General features: G+C 23.8%; 1 protein-coding gene across 2 annotated transcripts in view; it reads left to right on the top strand.

Annotated features, from left to right (window-relative positions):
- Positions 1–22,426, top strand: part of LOC107072705 (uncharacterized) — a 45,792-nt gene that overhangs the window by 8,779 nt on the left and 14,587 nt on the right. The window contains exon 1 of one of the 2 annotated variants that reach the window (XM_089172947.1): positions 30–344. The exons of the other annotated variant lie outside the window; for it this stretch is intronic. The gene's annotated coding sequence lies outside the window, so the exon portion shown is untranslated. Of the gene's footprint in view, positions 1–29; positions 345–22,426 lie in introns of those variants that run through there. 2 annotated transcript variants of the gene reach the window in all.

Here is a 22,426-nt window from a genome sequence, read left to right as displayed (position 1 = left end):
GCTACCACTAACAGCAGTCGGAGCGGCTGAGCACGTCAGTCTGCGTACGACCGTCGCGGGAATAAGTGTCAATTGTTTTTATTCGAATAGACAAGTCCGTTTTTCATTGTTTTCAAATTACAATTTAACATTTAACTTTACGTATCGATATTCGTGTATCATCTTCTATTATTGCTGTCATATAAGGTCACTCGAAGAAAGGAATATACACACACACACACACACGTATAATCTCATCAGTGTCGAGAAATCTCAGCCATCGATTATCAAATATTCGTCCAGCGTTGGATCAATGTGAATGGTCAAGCTGCTGGTCATTTGTCAAACTTGTCAACGATATACAGGTAAAAGGAATATTACTTTGTAACGGGTTATTGGATAAGTCTTAAATCTTTCTCTGCTCGCATTATTTGACGTTGATAGATCATTTAAAAACAAAAAAAATTGTCCGTACGTATTTAATTCAAATTTATTATATATATATATTAGTTATAATATAGTTATAGTTATATTAGTTATTTATAATATATATAGTTAATTAGTTAAATATATATAACTATAAAATTAATAATTTTGTTTGACCATTAAAATTGTGTACAATGTCATTTAAATTAAATTCAATTAATTGTAAATTAAAATTAATAAAAAATAAATTTTCTACTCGTGTGTGTGTATATATATATACGTTTCTATTAAAATCAAATTAAGATTTATCCGATAAGATGATATTTTTATACGAATTCTTATCGTTATTTTAATAATGATTATCGTGTGATATTACCTACAAGTGTGTTTTATTTTACGATTACGATTTGTTATATCATTTTTATTTTTATATCATTTATATATATATATATATATATATATATATATATATATATATATTATGTATGTTCGTTATTTAATTTAAATAATGAATATTATTAAATTTTAATCGTTACTTTGTGCAATAAATAAAAAATAATAGATGACATGAATCAACAACAGTAAAAGGATTTGATAGAAACGTGTGTAAAATAAATTTCTATAGGATAGTTTCCTATACTTTGACCATGAAAGAAATAACCATCGATCGAATTCAATAGAGACAATGTGACGTAATATTTTATTATCTTCTTCCTGCTGTAAATGATACCTTCATTGCTGGGACCTATCATCGTGTTTCTATTTTTGAACGTATTCCTAAATTTTCCCTGTTTACTTTTTTTTCTTTTCTTTTTATCACCATTTTAAACGATTGGATTTTCCATTACGATATAAAATAGAAATTATTTAGTTGCACACTTAAGAAAAAAAAAAAAAAAAAAAAAAAACTTCAGTTCAAAAACATCATTCGGATGTGTTGATTATTTTTTTACAGGAAATGGTATTCGAGTTTTGTTGATTATTCATTTAGTTTTCAATGAAAATGAGAAACTTCGTTTAAGTTTCCTCTTTTATTTGGCACGTACTTAATCCAAATGTTTTATTTCATTTCGTCATAATATATGCCTTTTCATTTCTAATCAAACATTTCGATTAATACTATCGACGTATTTATAATCAATTTAAAAAAAAAAAAAAACAAAAAAGTACTGAAAGTAGATTATAATAAAAATACTTTAAAATACCATAATATTAAAATCTAATTTTAATATTTGTGACAGAACCAAACATTGAGAAAATAAACAAACAAATTCGAATATTATTCGTTTGTATAATATTATATTATATACATATATATACATATATGTGTGTGTGTATGTGTGTGTAATATGAAATTTAAAAATAAGAATTATTCATTAGTATACGAATGACCATAGGGATGTGTTAAGTTTACTTGGTAGGAAAATATCATCCCCATCTTGGCGTTAGAAACGAGCAGCCGGTTTGGGATTCTTGATTACCGTCGGCATTTATGTATGCGTATGCGTTTATATACGTGCATATATGTATGCATGTGTGTATGCGCGTGTACACGTTCACGAATAGCACGTAGATCATTTGTCGGTATTTGCGACGCGTCTGGCAAGGTTAAAGCATCGTCAATCCTCTCTACCACGAGTCTCTCTTCTACTACTCTTCACGATGCCTCGTAAATAATCCTGGTCCCTTATATTTTTATTTTATATTTTATTTTATATTTTATTTTATTATAAATGTGTTCAATGTGAATACATGCCCCCTCCCCGTACGTGTTGGTAAAAATAAAAATAGACGAGTATTGTGTTTTTAATTAATTGCACGTGTCAATAATTTCAATTAAAATGTTATTTATTATTTATATTTATCTTATTGTTAAAAGATTAGAAACAAAACTATCTTCAAACTATCTTGCACGAGAGATCGATATTATAATTTTAATAAATAATATACTAATTAAATTTCTTTGCTCATACAATAAAGATTTCTATTTTGATCATTAATTTCTCAATGTTTTCTTTTATATTTATAATTATGTCGTAAAATATAAAACACAAAGGATTTTTTCATTCTAATTAATGATTATTTTCTATTCGTGTTTATATGTTAGAAAAATTAATCATCTATTTTTATTTTTATTATTATTATTATTATTATTATTACAATAGAATTTTGTGTGATCTCGTCGTAAGATAGTATAGTCGAATGAAAATGTTTAAAAAAAAAAGAAAAAAAGAAACACTTTTAAAAATAATTTTCTACATACTTCGATTACGTATGTATATATGTGTGTATGAAACATCGAACAAGAGAGTTTTAATTTCGTTTAATGGCAATAACATGAATTTGATTTTAAAATTGTACGTATTAATAGTCCTTTGAAATGTTGTATAGAATGACGTGGTGTTACGAAGGACGTTGAATATATCGAGGTGGTTACCTACCGTTATGCCTTTCGGCTAGAAATTATAAACACGCATATTTAAAACTTTATCCGTGTGGCTATTCATTATATATTATATCCCCTTATATTTATACATTCTAAAATAGTCACGTGTTAAACGTTATTTAAAGGTATCTTCGATACATCAAAAAAAAAAAAAAAAAATAACAGATATGTGTGCTGATCACACACGGTAGAAGTGAAACCTTCAAAAAAAAAACTAAGTTTCGAGAGAATAAGATGAATGCAGAATATCAGGTGTAGGATAATAATTGTAGGGTTTATTTATTATAATATTGTTACCACATTCAAAAATTATTTTACGTTTATTGGCATATAATACATAACATATTACACAATCCTATATGTTCGTCTCTTTTTCTCTCATTATTTAGTATAGCAGCCGTTTCATAGCTTCGTTTCATAGCTCCGTTTCCGTTGATTTACTTTTCAGATCACTCCCATTGTAATGAAGTTTTCACTTCAAAAAAAGAAAAATAACTAAGTTTCGAGAGAATGAGATGAATACAAAATATCTGCTGTAGAATAATTGTGTATTCTCTTTTTATTTAGTATCATCGCCGTTTCATTGCCTCCCACCGCACCGTTACATAGCCGCCTACCACTCCGTGTTACATTTTTTCAAATTACACTCATTCTAAAGAAGTTTTCACTTTAAAAAATAAACATTCTATTAATTCTTAGATTGACGGAATCATCTATAGGGTGTTTTAGAATAGAACAGATACATGTTTTGAATAAAATAAAAATACAAACAAAAAGGTGGTGCGTTACTGCAAAACTCGTAACCCGTTACATCGTCGAGACGAGACGAAACGAGACGAGACGAGACGAGACGAAATGTAAAGGAAACGTGCGTAAAAGGAATTTGTGTATGTGTATGTATATATATATATAAATTGTATATATGTATATGACGATGATGATCATCATCATCATCATCATAGTGCCACGCTTCGAAGCAAGTAAGCTCGTTCAAGAACCATGCTCGTAAAGTCAAGTTTACGGTAGACTGGCAACAAGATAAGAACTTCGCACACAACGGTTATGCCCGCTATTTCTCACGCGAATCTTTTCGATAGAACAGAATACCAAAAAAAAAAAAAAAAAAAAACAAGAAAAAACCCATCAAGTTTATATTAAATGAAATATATATAGGGTGGTTAGTGGTTAGTTGATAAACCCCATGTTTCAAATGAAATTAAATTTTGATCGGTTTAGGTACTACAGTGAAAAGAGATAAATCAGATTCAACATTTCATTTATTTAACCAGTTAAGTGCGTTCGACACGTGTATACACGTCTAACCAAATCTCTACTGCGATGCTTTAGACGTGTATACTCGTCGTGTACAATAACAAAATTATCATTCATTAGAAAAACTCGAAATTTTAATAAAATGTAAATAAGAATATTATTTGATGGTGTGCATGTTCCCCCTTTATATTACCAATACGATCTCTCTATGTATTTTATTTAGATTTATTTTTTATTTATTTATTTTGAAACTAAATTCCACAGTCCAACTTGATTAAATGAACGTTGAAAATTTTGATCAACTAACATAAGATGTATATCAATTTAAATCAAACGATATATATATATATCGATTATTAAATATTTATCAATCGTATGAAATTATTTTTCACATAAATCAAATTTCACATTGTGCACACGTGTATGAATTAAATAGACTTACGTTAACTCGTTTAAAAGTAGATATATTAATTATAAATAAATAATGAAGATAAAAGAGGAATATTCTTCTTTTTTTTCAATTTTAATGAAATTTCGATTAATCTACTAACGCCAATTATTTTTAATGTTTAACAATTTTGTTCTTAAGATGATTAAGTATTTATTTGATTCTTTCTCTTTCTCTTTCTATTTTGGGTAACGTTAATTGACGTGCACTGATTCTTTAATTAAAAAAAAAATGTATTCAATAACGTTGGAAAGTTTAGCGTGCGAATGTAAAAGTTTGATTATAGTGTGTGTGTTCTCTCTCTCTCTCTCTCTCTCGTAATGATTGTAGGGCATGTATGTCAGAAAAAGTACATGTTCATTTGCTATGTATTAGAAAAAGAAACTAGAAGAGGAAGAAGATGATTGTATTGTCGATTTGTGCGTGTATGTATACACGCATGTATCTATATATATATATATGAAAAAAGGATGATTCTCGGAAGAAACGTACGGTGTGTTGCAAGTAGAATGGCAAATTATGCATTCATTTTCTCTTTTCTTATTATTCTCTTTGAAAAGAGAGTTAGAGTTAAAGTTAGAGTTAGAGTTAGAGTTATATATATTAAAAATTAGTTTCATATATTCTTTGATCATTAACTTCCTTTTGATAATACTCTCTTACGAAATGCTTGTCTACATTGTGATCTTTTCTTCTTCTTCAGATTATTTTGATTTTTCTTTATTTTGTTTTTTTTTGTTTTTTTTGTTTTTGATTCAAAGTATGTTTAAAGTAGATATTTAATAGATGTTCACATGTAATAATTCAAAGTTGGTGCAGTTACTTAAGTATGTACCTACCCCCCTTTTCATTTACCGTTATGTTACATCACTCATGCTTATATACGCATATGTATCTATCAGAGTTATTACCATGTTTGATAGTTAATGGTGGTAGTGTAAAATTAACCATAGATTTGTATCGAGATAAATGATTATTGTTGAGACTTTATTATGCGTAATGAATACTTCAAGTGTGTATGTATGTATGGATGGATGGGTAACATTTTGAAATATTTGTATAATTTTCTTTAAATAGATTATCTTTTTTGTTTATTTATTAATGAATTATCCAAATGTAATATATGTTAAATGAAACATTTGATAATTGTGCTCTGGATAATTATTAAAGTTGTCTAATATGTAAGTCAAAATTTATTTAATAAGAAATGAATTGATCAGTTATTACGCACTACATTATTATAAACTAAATAAATTCAATGTAATTTGAAAACGATATTATTAAAAATAAATCGTTAAATAATGTTTGTTAATTTCAATATTACATTATATTAAATTTATTTAATGTGTCAAATATAATTCTTTAAATATCTCGAAACAAGAGATATATGACTTAGATCACTCTTTCTTAATTATGGGCACAATGATATATTTATGTTTTATTTTATTTTATTGTAAACAAAATTGACAAGGTATTTCATTTGAATTTTGAAATCATTTGTTTTAAAATATATCAATTTGTGATTTTTTTTTTTATTTAAAATTCTTTAATTTTTTTTCTTTTTTTTCTTCTTCATTTTCCTCTAACGCAATCACGTTTTTCACGTTGAGAGAAACGTTGGTCAGTCACGTTTAAAGGAAAAATTTGTAATTGCAGTTGTGGAAATATTATTATTATTATTATTATTGCATTTAAACGATCTTGAAAATGATTATCGTAGGAAAACATTATTTACTTATTATTATTATTATTATTATTATTATTATTATTATTATTCGTATCTATTTTTATTCTATGATATTTCCATTTTTTATTTCTTCTTTTTTTTTTTTTTTCTTAAACGATATATATATACATATTTTACATTCATTTTATTTTTATTATATTTTATCGAAAAGTAAAAGCGTATCTTTTTCATTCGATTCGTCGATTTGTATCGATTATCGTTTTTTTGTTTTTTTTTTTCAAATTTTACGATCCACTTTCGTTTACCTTGTTTATTTTAATTTGCAATTCGCACAAAAATACTTTTATCGCGAATCGTTTAAAGAGTACCTACATATACATGCACACACACACATATATATATAATATATATGTATATATATATATATATATAAACATTAAACAAGCTGGAAATAGGTATATGACTTGTTTCATCTGTTTTTATCATAAAATTACTATATTTTCTACTTCCAGAACTAATGATCGCTCTCACTTTCACATTAAACACATTAACAACATTTTTTTTATTTATATATATATATATATATATATATATATATATATATATATATATATTAAACTGGATATAATAATATAAAGAATGCCAAAGAGAAAATCAGTTATTATAGGATCTGTCGTTTGACACGATGATCATCGAATTGGAAAGAAATTCTCACCTTTCTCGATTTTGGTTTTTTTTTTTTTTTTAACATCACGAAAGAATTATTCTAAATGATTTTAAGCGAAAGTTCAATTTATTTGAAAATTTTATTTTTTCTTATAATATATAACACGTATATACATACATACATATATATGTCCATAATTATGAAAGTGATCAAAGTCATGTATCTCTTGTTTCGAGATATTTAAAGATTTATATTTGAACACTATATAAATTCTATATAATACAATCAGTCCGATACACACGTTTTTAAGTTATAATTCGCAATAAAATAATATTGCAATTATAAATTGAGGTATTAATTATTTTATCTTTCAAGTTGGATGAAATTGCACACAGTGTGGAAAATTTGATTAAAATCGGTCCAATAGTTTAGGTGTTCATTGCGGACAAACATCGTGACACGCAATTTACATATATTAATAATAAGAATTGAAATAACTAACATCATCTGACGATTCATTTTTGGCAATATCTTGAATATTATATTGAATTTATTGAATTTAAAATAATGTAGTGCGTAATAACTGATAAACTCATGTTTTTCAATTAATTTTGACTTACATTCGACCATTTTTATAATTATCGAGCACATATATATATATTTTGGATCGTAATATGATTGAATTGATTGACTAATTCGTGAAAAATTTTCCACGCATTATATGATGATGATGATGATGATGATGATGATGGAATGAATCAATCCATCGATCAATGTCAAGATAATATTTAAATAAATAAATAATAATTGTTTAATGATTAAAATAATATGACTACTCGAGAAATTCTTCTTCTTTTCATAAAAAAAAAAAAAATGTAAATTTGGATTGAACGTCGAATATCGTGAACGTTTTTTTTTTTATTTGTACAGATGTGCATTCAATGAAATATAATATTATTATCAAATAATATGAAATATTGGAAATATAAGATCATCATCGAAAAAAGCAAAAAAAATAAGAAAAGAAAAGAAAAGAAAAGATAAAAGGAAAGAAGAATTTGTTAATCAAGGTTTTGTCATTTAAATGAAAAAAAAAAAAAAAAATGATTCATTGATATTAACAAAAAAAAATATATATTTTTTCTATGTAGTATAATAATAAGGCGGTAGTTGGTTTTGAAGTTTATTAGTTTAGTTAAGTTGTTAGTTTATTTTTCATTAGAAGGCCCCAAAAAATAATATACTATATATATATATATCATCGTTGTGATTATTTTACATAAAGAAAAGAAACAAAAAAACAAACCTTTCTGAACACATGCATCATAGTTCTTCTTACACTTATACATGAAAATTATTTGTTGAATTAACACACATTAAACAAATTGTCTTTATTATTATTAATTATATTTATCATAGTTAGTTCTTCTTACTCTTATAGATGAAAATTATTTGTTGAATTAACACACATTAAATAAATTGTCTTTATTATTATTAATTATATATACATCATAGTTAGTTCTTCTTACTCTTATAGATGAAAATTATTTGTCAAATTAACATACAATTAAATAAATTTTCTTTATTATTATTATTATTATTATTATTATTAATTATTATTGAACAGAGATAGAATATTTTTTTGAATTGATTATATCTTCAATTAACATTTATAATATCATCGTAATTTAAGATACGTGTATAATAATAATCTTAGGTTTTTTTTTAATATTTACATATATATATTAATTTATTAGAAAATTTTATGATGTGAAAGGTGTGTCTAAAATGTACTCTTTTTTTTTTATTTATTTATTAGTATTGAAACTATTAAAAAGTTGTACATATACAGGAATTCTTCATAGGCTCGTAAAGGATCGTAAAATCGTACTTTGCCTTCCACGAAGAATAAATATCGAGAATTTGTTTCTTTTTTATTTTTTTTTTCTTTTTCTTATTTTTTTCCCCTTTCCCTTCACAAGTATTTTATCTCTGCTCATTATTACTGCCCTACTCGTGTATCTCTCACCTTGCTACTAACCATCGGAACTTTCAGTAACGGAACCGATCGAACGAACGAACGAACGAACGAACGTTTTACGATTGGTACAAGATTTGCATGAGGAATGAGCTGAGAAAATAATAAAAAAAAAAAAAAAAAGAAAAGAAAAAGAGAAAGATGAATCTTTTGCAAAAAGAATCAAATAAAAAGAAGCAATACTTAAGAAAAGGGTTAAGGAAAAAGATAGTAACAACACAGGGTCGGATTTAGAAGAAGAATTATACAAACTTGAATCATTAGTATATTATGAATTTATTTAAATAAGAATTGTTGATAAATAATTTCTTATTTGTTATATAAAATAGGGTGTTCTTTTAATTCATTGATTATGATATTTTCCAAATTTTAATCTATTGTATATAGTATGTATAAATAGTTCATGATTATGATATATAATGTATATTATAATCGTATATTAATTTTTTAATTTATTATTTATAAATTATTATTATTAATTATTATATTAGATACTTTCTATTGGGATTAAACATTACATACTATTATACGTTAATTATGAAATTTATTTTAAGAATCTTATTTATAATATATATATATATATATATATATATATATGATATTGATTTTGATTTAATGATTTATCATATATGAAATATATTTATTATTTAATATATATATTATTTAATAATATAAATTATTATAATGAAATATTATATATTTATTTTTGAATTTATGATATTGATATGATATTTGATTATGATTTAACCCTTTCACTGGTGAATACTTTGAAGAACTAAAATGATTTCACATTATTATTAATCATAAATTATATTTAATAATTAAAATTTTTTTCTTTCTTAATAGAATTTAATTTATTTAATATAAACATTAGATTATTTTACATTAATATTAACAAACACATATGTATATGTATATGTATCAATAGACAACTCACTCTGGTAATTTTGATGAAACATTTTACATAACACTTGAAGGGTTTAAATCCGTACCTGAGTTGAAAAAAGGGATCGAAGTTTGAAGTAAAAGGGAACACAATTATTATTATGTTTGATAGGTGTATTTTCGAATACCTTTTCTCTCTCTCTCTTTCTCTTTCTTTCTTTCTTTCTTTCTCTCTTTCTCTTGCTCTTTAAAAGTTTGCGAAACAATCGCGTTAATGGTCGAATCTGTAGGTCGTATCTTTTGCTGTTGCTACTGCAACTAAAGAAGAAGAAGAAGAAAAAATAGAAAAAGTAGTACTAGTACTAGTAATAGTAGTAGTAATAGAAGTAGTAGTAGTAGTAGTAGTCAAAGTGTTGAGCCTAAAAGCCGACGAGAAATCTCTTGGTGCAGTAGTGCTGCACCATGGTGCAATGGTGCAATTTCCTGCCACCTTCCGGACTTTCTAAATTTACCGTGAACGCGATAACGACGACTTTTTTTTTCTTTTTTCTTTCCATTCTGGAATTTCGATACTAAATTCTTTATTTTTTTTTTTTTTTTTTTTTTTTTATACCTGTTGTTATACCTTTGATATATTTTTTTTTTTTCTGTAAAATTATTATCGAATATTTGTCTAATTATTTTTCCCAATCAAATGTATTTTGAATTTTATTTTATTTTATTTTATTTTATTTTATTCGAAAAATTCTTTATTTTATTTTATTTTATTTTTATTTTTTTTTTTAGACCTGTTGTTATACCTTCGATATTTTTATTTTTTTTTTCTTCTCAAAATTATCATCCAATTATTTTTCCAATCAAATGTATTTTGAATTTTATTTTATTTTATTTTATTTTATTTTATTCGAAAAATTCTATATTTTATTTTTTTTTTTTATTTTTTTTTTTAGACCTGTTGTTATACCTTTGATATTTTTTTTCTTCTGTAAAATTATCATCGAATATTTGTCTAATTATTTTTCCCAATCAAATGTATTTTGAATTTTATTTTATTTTATTTTATTTTGTTTTGATTATACATTTTGTTAGATGTCATTTGAATTAATTATTACATAAGATGTAAAAAAACAAAAGGAATTTTTTGTTCTTCATCGATACTATTATTGCTTTATGTTTCTTTTTTTTTTTTTTTTTTTTTGTAAGTATTATGAAAAAAGTTAAAACAAATTTAATAAGCAGTGTTGTGCAACTCTAATGCCATTCATCTAAGCATTAATCAAAGTCATCATTTTTGTTTTTTTCAAATTATTATTTAAATAAATTATGATAATGATTGGATAATTTTATCTTAATTGCATAATAGTAAAAACAAAATTAATGATTAATAATTAAATATTTATCCTTTTCTTTTAATATCTATGATTATTATTATTTTTCTTTTATATATATATTATGCAATCGATCATTCGGATAACATCGAACAAATATTATAATAAATAATTCAAATATTAAAATAAGTAATAAAATTATGAAAATAAATTATTCAAATACTAAAATAAATAATCCAAATATTAAAATAAATATTATTCCAATAATAAAATAATAAATTCAAATACTAAAATAAATAATTCAAATACTAAAATATAAATAATTATATAATTAATAAATTCAAATATTAAAATAAATAATTCAAATACTAAAATATAAATAATGTTATAAATAATAAATTTAAATACTAAAATAAATAATTATAAAATAATATATTTTCAAAATGTCATATAATAATTTCTGCCCCTACTACTACTATTACTACTACTATTTATAAAAAATTATTAAAACTAAAAAATAATAATAATAATAAAAAAATAGAGTTATTCGAATATAATTTCTATTAGTTATTTTCTCTATTTCGCAAAGTTAGTGAACTTTCATCGAAGATCGAAAGCATAGTAGAAGAACATTGAATTTGTAAAGAGAGAACACAACACAACACAACAACACGCACGTACAGTTGTGAATACGCAATCGGGGTTCAGACGCATGTAACGGAATTTTTAACGATGACTTTCCTGTCAGGTGTTACTCAGGATCGTCGCAAAGCGAATGTTAGCGAAACCAACTTAGAGAAAAAAAAAACAAAAAGGCATAAGCGAGCGCACAGGTGCAATCACTCACGACTTTACCGGAAAAGAAATAAGTGAGTTTTGTCACGAAGTTTCAAACCTACTACACGATTATTTTATAATGACTTTCTTTTCTATTTAATATTAGGAAATGAAACATACCAACGATTGTTTCTTTTTCAACATTTTATTATTATTATTAATTATTAAGACGTTTTATGTTGCTTGTTACGGTGTGGGTTTTCTTTTCAATTAATTCTCAAAGTTGATCTCATGTTTTTATTTGTTTTTTTTTTTTTTTTTTTTTTTTTTATTGGAATGAAGCAACGATTTATTTAATTTATTGAATTAAAATATTTGGTCATTGAGTAACAAACAAAATGTTAAATAACAAATATTTATCTTATAATTTTACAATATAAAAATATAATATGAATATAATTAAAATTCTATAATTATAATTAATAATATAGTATTAAAATATATAAAATATAATATAATATTAATATATTATTAAAGTATATAAAATATAAAAAATATAATAAGTAAATATATAAAATATTAAATACATATATAATAAATATTTATAAAAATATATATTATTAATATAAATAGTAATCATTTTATTTTTAATATAATATTAAAATATTAAATATAATAATATAAATATATATATAGTATTAATATAAATAGTAATAATTATATTTTTCTTATTAATTTCAAATCTGTTTAAAACATGGTCTACCTTCAAAATAATACGAAATAATCGGAAAACCACAAATTAGTGTTGAAATCTTTGTAAACCGTGAACTTCAGTATGACTAATCAATCTTTTGACCTTAAAATGTTGACCACAACCTTGGTGATATTTGACATTGAATATGAACAGAAATCATTTCATTATATCAGTCGAAATATTCAATACTTTTTTTTTCTTTTTATACTTCCATTATACAAGAATTTATTTCAATGTAAAATTGGAATTTTTTCAAGACAATTATTGTATTATTTACAATAAAGTATTATTTTATTTAAAAATAAGAATTTTAAAAAGAACCTACGAGTAGACAGAAAAGATTAATCAATTAAACATGGTGAAACATTTCGATTGGTTTCCTCTATTTATTATTTTTCATTATAAAAGACAATTAAAATCATGACACTAACACACACTTATAGGAGTGTTTAGGAAACACGCTTGAACGATTTCAGTCGATTTCACTATTCCCCATAAAAGATTTTCTATAAATCTTAATTACAATTGAAAGTGGCTTTTTAACTTGGAAATATCATTCGTTCTTACTTTTTCTTTTTTTTTTATTTTTTTTTTTTATTTCGTCGCATCGGAAGTTACTTATGACTCGACCTAATATTATATTAATAGGTATTAAAAAATAATAATTGAACAAGATAATAAAAAAAATCTAAACAAAATGTTGTTTATCTTCATCAGTTATATACACAGTAGAGGAATAATAATAATAATAAAATATAAATATAAAATATAAGAAAGATCAACGTCTCACGATCTTAATCTTTTTACGGTGTCACGGGATGAGATGTGTTCCTTTATTGTAACTGGAGCAGACGGTATAGAAAGTGGTCTTCTTGATTTTTTCTTTTTTCTTTTTTTTTTTTTTATTTGTATCATCGTCAGAGACCTGGTTTTACGCCTTTCATTGCAATACCTTTATTTTCTTCTTGTTTTTTTTTTTTTTTTAATCGAGAGATATCGTGGAAGATTGAACATACAATTTTGATTATTTATCATCAAATGAACAAATAAATACGAATAAACATTTTGATTATTTATCATGAAATGAACAAATAAATACGAATAAACATTTTGATTATTTATCATTAAGTGAACAAATAAATACGAATAAACATTTAGATTATTTATCATCAAGTGAACAAATAAATACGAATGAACAGTTTGATTATTTATTATGCAGTATTAATTAATAATAATATTATTATGTGAATGTTTGAAATAATTATTCGATTATATTTTATTAAGATAACAAATTCAAACGATACTCGTATTATTTTATTTGTTTATTTATTTCATATTTTATTATAAATATATGATCAGTTCAATCGAGAAGATGCATTTTGTGTATAAATAAGTATTATCGATCATGAATTAATATAGTCATCCTATAGACATATATCTATTTATAGAATAGACATAGATACATAGGTATAAGTATCTATTTTTTATTGTATCAAGTTTTTCTTTTTTTTTTATAAATTTAACTTATAAACTTTATAAATAGAAAAATGATACCATATGTACCTTCGTAAGAACGTATATGTATTACGTGTCTTATAATACATTCAAATCAATTTTATTATATCTTTTTTTTTATTATTATATATAACCAGCAGATAGTTCACGGTCAAAAGAAGTATAAAGAAATAAAAAAAAAAAAAAAAAAAAAAAAAAAAATACAATGATTTAAATAATGATATAATTTAAAAAATTATCAAATAGAATAATTGGTTATTTTTCTTTCTTTTTAAATTACCTTTAAAAAAAAGAACTTTAAATTATAATTAAATATAATTAATATATTCTATAATTATATAATAATAATAATATTATTATTTATTAATTACATTGTATTATATTTATTACAATTATATATAATAAATTAAATTTATAAAAATACAATATTATTTGTCTCTCTTTAAAGTGACGTATCACTAAATAAATTCACAAATAAAATTCAAATAATTCGAAAGAATATTTTAATCACGAACTGTCCTTGGAATAAAACGTCCATTTGACATTTTCAAGGATCATAGAGAATCAGACAAACCATATAAGAAAATAAAAAAAAAAAAAAAAAAAAATAAAAAAAGAAGAAATGTAATTTGAGGAAACAAAGACAAAGAGAGATGAGATAATTTTTATATATAATAATAAGAAAAAAATAAAATAAAATAATATCGTGTCGTTGTCATCGTTGTCATTGTAGTAGTTGTCTCTTAGATCGTCATAGTATTTGTTGTTGTTGTTGTTGTTGTTGTTGGACGTTATCGTCCCACGTCCTAGAACGTGGCCACCATCATCAACTTAGCTTATTGTGTACAACGGAATGTAATGACACAAATTTAAATGACTACGTCGGTTTTACTCGTAGGCGGTCATAAGAGATTGCAATTAGGATCTAAAAAAGATAGACAGAGACAGAGACAGAGAGAGAGAAAGAAAGAGAGAGAGAAATAGAAAAGAATAAAAATCACAATTTGTGATAGTAAAACACGATTATAACTTCTTCATCTCGTGAGAAAGAAGAAACTTTCAGAATGTACCTTGTATGTATACCTACATTTACTTTTATTTCTTCCTTGAGAAGATGAAATGAGAAATAAGTAACGTGGCTTTTTTACCACGAAACTTATTATTTGTTTATCCAAGTAAGCGAACCAATCAGAAAACATTTCTAACATTAATTTATTTTATTATTAAAATATATTTTTAATATACGTGGGTGGTTGTTGAATATAGTTGACAAATATATATATATATATATACGCTATAATATTCTTATAAATTTTTATATAATTAAGATTATATTATTTTGTCTTTGTTTATTACATTTATTATATAATTATTTAAATTGTAATTAATAAATAAATAAAACAAAATAAATATAATATATATTATTATTATATATTATTTTATATATATATATTATAACTTATAGTATATTAAATTGTAATATATATATAAAATAATATAAAATATAAAAAACAATATTTTAAATAATAAATTTATATATATATTAAATAATAAATAAAATTATATAAAAACAAAATAACTATATAAATAACAAAAATAGAAATTGTTTCTGACTTGTTCTGAATTGGGATAAATGCATTTAACTTTCAATCTTTTAAACAAAATTATTATTATTATTATTATTGGGTGTGTGATTCAACTTATAAATACTAATACTAAGTAATTCTTAGAAATATACTTCAAAGGAGGATAGAAAAATGAAGAAATATATGAAATAGTATTATGATACAATATTAAACGTAATAGTACAATTGCAATTCCACGTACTTTGATGAATGATGCAACGAATTACCCGTGTTCTTTTATTTCTTCATAATATTCCTCATTCGTCAATTTTTCCTTTTCTTTTTTCTTTCAAATGTTGGACAAAAAGTTTGATTAAAATTGTTTATACGAAGTCGCAAAAGAATTTGGTCGATGGTGTCTCCATGGTGCTCGACCCGATTTGTTGAATACCTTTTTATTCGTTTCTTTGTATTAAAAAAAAATAAAAAAAAGTATATAGAATTGTACCTTTATGTCTGACTGTCTGGGTTTTGGTATTGGTATTGATGTTGGTGTTGGTGTTGGTGTTGTTGCTCCACATGAAAGCACCCGGCGAAAGTTTCGCAGAGTCAATGGCCTACCAACTGGTACGTCGAATACGATCCTCGTTACACGAGTGTATCTCCGTTATGTTTGATTTTTAGTTCTTTTTTTTTTTTTATTTTATTTTATTTATTTATATTACACCCACAAACACCCACAAACATACGTAATAATATTACAATTGTGTGTTATGATTTTAAAAGTCATTTCTACGTTTATATATATTTATTATTGTTATTTATATACAAATTTATTCGCGAAAATATTATTTAATTATAATTAAACCTGGACCAAGGTGGACCACCGGTGGTACACGCCGCCCGATGGGACAGTTTAGCGCGAGCCACCGGTGGTATACGCCGCCCGATGGGACAGTCTAGTGCGGGCCACCGGTGGTACGCGCCTCGACGTAAACGTATTAAAAAAATACAATTCCTACAAATTATTCATTAATTTTTTCCCTCCATCATCAAACTCTAATTGTAAATAAATAATCCTTCTTAATATAATAAAAACACTACAATAAATAAAGATAGGAAGATGAAAAAAGGGTGACCAAAAAAAATAATAAAGGGATTAAAAAGAAAACGGGGTACATCGCTCGTCGAACAAAAACAAAAACAGAAAAACATGATTTCTTTAAAAAGTAATCACACTATATATTATTATAATAGCGGTAAAGAGGAGAAAAAACAACACACACACACACACACACATACACAATTGAAAATTCTATTCTCAGGAAAATAATAACAAAAGTTAGACTATGTGTGTAGAAGCGATGAGGGTGGGATGGGCATGGGATAGATACAAATACAAACAAACATAGATCGTCTGGTTTAAACTTTTGCATACAATCGTGGGACGTTGCGGTGTAACGTCATGCTCCATTTCTCTATCTACCTTTCCCTCCCCCCCTTCCCCCCTACCCCACCACACACACACCATTCTTCTCTTTTTACCTTGTACAGTTCATCATTCGTCTTTTCCCTTATTTCTCTTTTTTTTTCTTCTTATTTCTCTCTCTCTCTCTCTCTCTCTCATCTTATTCTTTTCTCACCGCAATATCATAGATAAAAACCGAAAAATAAAACGAAACCGGTCATCATCGTCATCGTGATCACAGTTGCAAACCACCAGACAGTGTGCAGTTTTCTTTGTTTTTATTTTTTTTTATTTTTTTATTTTTTTTTTTATTTTCCGACCATCTCTTTTATATTACATTTTTTTTATTTTATATTAATTTTCATTTAATTTGAAATTAATTAATTTTTGTTAGAATTTAATTAATTTATAATTGAATAAGAGAGTATATATATATGTAAGTTTTATGTAATTTGTAGTGTAATTTATTTTATATACAATAAGTATGTGTGACATGGTTTTTTTTTTTTTAATATCTTCATTCGTTCCTTCACCTTTTTATATTTTATTTTTTTTCTTCTTATTTTTTTTTTTTTTTTTTTTTTTTTTTTTAATATTCAAACAGACCATCCATCCTACTTTTGTCAATATTTGATGAACGAAAAGGAAAGTTTTTTTTTCTTTATTTTTTTCTTTTTATCCAATCAAAAAGAACATTTCTGTTATATATATATATATATACATATATTGTGTTCATTATAAATTCACGATAAATATTAACTACTGCGTTGGAAGAAAATATTTCTTTCGTTTTTTTTTTTTTTATCTTTTCGCAAGTAAGGAAAATAAATGAAAGATAAGAAAAATGATTCCGATCGATTCCGCGTTTTATTTAATTCGTTTATACGAATATGTATCTTTTAACAGGTTTGACATTTTTTTTTATTTATTTTTTTTTTTTACAACAAAAACGTAATTTTTATTATTTTATATTTTGATTTGAATTAAATATAAAAATACAAATTATAAATTTCATTTCATTCAATTAATTTCATTAATATTCATTTCATTTGATATTAATTTCATTTCATTCAATTAATTTCATTAATATTCATTTCATTTGATATTAATTTCATTACATTCATTTTTTTTTCGGAAAAATTTGTTTGTTGTTTAAAAATTATTCACTAGCAAGTACTACATAAATTTACCTTTTTGTTTTTGTTTTTGTTTTTTTCTTCTTTATCTATAAATATAATTTTACTTATATATACTATCTTCAAACATAAAGATATCAATTGGACATAGAGATAAAGAAAAAAAAAGAGGTTAAATAGAAACGAAATAATAAATAAACACGTGAAAATGGTATGACACACATAAAACAAACATACACACGTACACAATTTGCATATTTATCTTCTTGCAAAGTTTGAAATAAATTTCATTAGGAATGCAATGCACGTGTTTTAAAAAAAAAAAAAAGATTGGCAAAGAATTCTTTTTCTTTTTCTTTTTCTTTTTTTTTTCGGTCGAAATACTTTTGCGTCTTATTTTCGAAAATTTCAGATATTTTTTCTCTTTTTTTTTTAATTTCGTTTTGTAAAAAAACCAATCCAAACTCTTCTCTTGAAATCAAAGAAACGTTATAGATTGATTGTTTAAAAAAACAAAATTTTTATTTATTTATATACCAACGTGTGTAATACCTGATTCCTAATGATGACAACACAAAAAATAATAAAATGTTAATAAATTAATAATTAAATAATAAAATATATATATTATAAATTGTAACTAACTATATATACCTGATTCCTAATGATGACAACAAAAATTAATAAAAATAATAAAATATTAATAAATTAATAATTAAATAATAAAAAATATATATATAAACATATAGTTAGTGTTATATATATATTTATTATTAATTTATATTATTTTATATATATATAAATTTATATTTTATTACTATTATATATATTTATTATATTATAATTAGCTACTATTATAGTATATTATACTTATTATATATATATAGTTAGAATATTTAAAATTGAAGATGTACATAGTAATTTACAAATACTTACGTAATAGTTAAAAAGGAATAAAAAAAAAAAAAAAAAAGAAAAAAAAATGCACGTAATATTATCTTCCGAAAGAATCAGATGTTTCACCTTGTATTTATACACACACAAGGTGCACACTCAAACATATACACTTGACCTTCATCGTGAATTTAAATTTATAATTTAAAGATGATCTGTAGTTGTTGTAGGTAGGTAGTAGTGTGTCTTCTTTTTCATTCCAGTTTTTTTTTCTTTTTTTCTTTTTTTTTTTATTTTTTTTTTCCTTTTTTCCAAAAGAATGAATCGAAAAATATTCATATGGAAAGTTTTGTTTTGTCCTTGACTTCGATTTATTAATGAGTCAAAAACACACCTCTAATTGAAGGTTCATCTGACGAAAAAAAAAAAAAAAGAGAGAAATAATTTGTCGTGTTTGATTTCTTTCGATGTTTGATCAAGTTGTTGTTTTTTTTTTTTCTTTTTTTTCTTTTTATGTAATTCTTCATTTTTTAATGATTCGTTCGTTGTAATCATTCGATATAATCGTAATCTCGTTTAATCAAGTATACTATATATATATATATATCTTTGCTTTATCGATAAGAAGAAGAAGAAGAAGAAGAAGAAGAAATGTTTGAAACGTTTGGTTGGTAGTTATGCGAGAGAGAGAGAGAGAGAGAGAGAGAGAGACCACCAGGAAGATTTTAACGAGCTAACTTTTCTAAGATAATTTATCTTTCATCGATCAAGGTCTTTCACTATAATTTTCTTCAAATAATATGTATATGATTTACTTCTTCTACTTTTTATTATTATTATTATTATTATTATTATTATTTTATTATTATTATTACGTGTATCGTAATTATCCTATCACGTTATATCATGCAACAATTTAAATGCATTCATTAAACAGAAAGAAAAAAAAAATAACAACAACAAAAAAAACGAGAAATAATAATTATATGAGTAGAAATATAAAATTAAATAAAATTAAATAAAATTAAATAAAATAAAATAAAGAAAGAAGAAAGAATGAAAGAAAGGCACGATGATATTCTGTGATGCATTAAATGACGTAAAAATTCTAATAACGCATGACGATCCCATGACAGTCCTTACAAAGAATGAATTCAGTTCTACCTGTTCACATATACATATATATATATAAATATAAGAGAAGATATAAATATATAGATAATAATAGCTTATACACATATACATACAAGAGAGTGTACATGAAGATATATGTGTGTAAATATATAGATGATAGTAGCTTATAAACATATACATACAAGAGAGTCTACATGAAGATATACATATGTGTGTATATATGGATGATAGTAATTTATATACATATATATATACACATATATGAACTAACTCATTTACCCTTTTATATGGTTGTGTATATAAAACTTAATACAGTGTTAGTCATCTTTCTTTCTCTTTCTCTTTCTTTCTTTCTTTCTTTCTTTCTTTCTTTATTTATTTATTTATTTATTTATTTATTTATTTATTTGTTTTTTCTTGTTATTTTTATTTTTATTTTTATTTTCTTTAATCTGTTTTATTTTCTTTAATCACGAGCAAAGAGAGGAGACCCTCAGAGAAGCCGTCCACGAAGCAAATTCCACGCGTCGATCGTTTATCATCTTCTTGCGACGATGCAATCTCCACCCTTCTTTCTTCCCCTCCCCCTCCCGCCTCCCGCCACCCCTTCCTACCTCCTCCCATTACAACCATCACCACCTCCTTCAACTCCTACAGTATTATCCTCTTTAAAACTATACGATTCTTACCTAAGGTTAAGATAGTTTACAACTAACTGAGTTAAACAACAAGAAAATCATACATCATTATATACACACATACATGTATGTACATACATGTATATATATATATATATATATATATATATATATGTATATAATGATCTATGATTTTATTAATATCATATATAATTATTATAGATATTAATATTATATATAATATATATCATAGATATTAATATCATAATAAGAAATTATCAATGAACAATAATAATAATAATAATATTTAATTTTATTTGATGAAAGATAATGTACAAACAATAACTCTCTCTTTCTCTCTCTCTCTCTCTCTCTCTCTTAAACAATAAAAGACAATTAGTGATAAAATTGCATTTAGAAGAGTGGAAAAAAAAAATCTAATAATCTAATAAGATATAGATATCGAGAGATAAATATAAAGATAAGTATTTCCGGAAAGAACTTTTTATTAATAGCCCAATGTGTGTGTTTTTTGTTTTTTGTTTTATATTTTTATTTTTATATATTATTTAATTAATAAATCATTTTTTCTCTTTGTGGATTATTAAAAACAGTTAGACAAAAAGCAAAATTCAATTAAATTGAGAAAATAATTCGATGTCGTATTTAATTTAAATGACAAATTATAAGATCAAATGATTTCATGATTAATTCAGATAATTATTGTTGATATGATTGTGGGGTGGTGTCGTGTCAATGGATTGATTAATGATTAAATGAATGTTTAATATGATCCTCCAACGTTCTTACGTGATTTTTCTGTTTTTTTTGTGTTTGTTTCTATCGTTGAATAGAAAAAAAAGCAGATCAATAATTATCTATGCTAATAGTTTTGACGTAATATCATTACATTATTTTACGATAATAAAAATCGTTTATTTCATATCCACAGGAATTATTATTATTTTTTATGTTTGATCATTTTTAATAAAAAAAAAATTTTAAATAATATTATATAATTTAATTTATATATAATTAATATTTAATATTATTATATATATTTAATATTATATATTTATTAATATATATATTTAATATTATTATATATAATTAATATTTAATATTATATATATATAAATATTTTTTTTTTATTTTTTTTTTTTTAAGAAATAAGTTTTTGTTAAAAATAGCGGAGACTATTTGTTTTTTCCGTTCAGTTGTCCAATTGTGAAATCCAATGTGATATATCGCAATCGTGAATAAAATATTGATTAACACTTTAACTATGATCATTTTTTTATTTTGTTTTATCGTTTATATATTACGCAAAACGTGTAATAAATATTCTTGATACGAATAATAATATCTG

Source organism: Polistes dominula, unplaced genomic scaffold (genome assembly GCF_049000335.1).
Source record: "Polistes dominula isolate Pdom_NZ unplaced genomic scaffold, Pdom_raw_medaka contig_22, whole genome shotgun sequence".
Lineage (NCBI taxonomy): Eukaryota > Metazoa > Arthropoda > Insecta > Hymenoptera > Vespidae > Polistes > Polistes dominula.
This window is presented reverse-complemented; position numbering and strand designations above follow the sequence as displayed.